Source organism: Chaetura pelagica, unplaced genomic scaffold (genome assembly GCF_000747805.2).
Source record: "Chaetura pelagica isolate M959 unplaced genomic scaffold, ChaPel_1.0 scaffold278, whole genome shotgun sequence".
Lineage (NCBI taxonomy): Eukaryota > Metazoa > Chordata > Aves > Apodiformes > Apodidae > Chaetura > Chaetura pelagica.
In genome coordinates this window covers 472,693-473,063 of record NW_009954497.1, presented here as the reverse complement: position 1 = coordinate 473,063, position 371 = coordinate 472,693, and positions in this window count along the sequence as shown.

The window sequence follows — 371 nt, the reverse complement described above, 5'->3', positions numbered from 1 at the left end:
CGGTCTCCGGCGCCCGGCGGCTGCCTGCATCTGCGGGAGGCTCGTCAGGCGAGAGCATCCTCCTGCCTCCCTGTCTGCCTCTCTCAGCCGTCACCTTCTGGATCCTTGACTTTCCCTAGCGGGGTGGGGGAAAAGCAGCGGCCCCGCCGCCAAATACGGTTTTGATCCCTTAGTGAGTGCTTTCCTCTTGATTATCCATTATCCCTTGGGTTTTTTTGCACAGAATCCAGACGGGCTATAGGCACACGAAGGGTGCACAGCAGGGACGCACCCCGACTCCCGAGACGGCTGCCGGCGCTCCCGCCCGCCACGCCAGCGCGCCCCTGTCCCCTTGTCCGTCCGGACTTGTCCCTGCCTGCCGGCACCCGGGG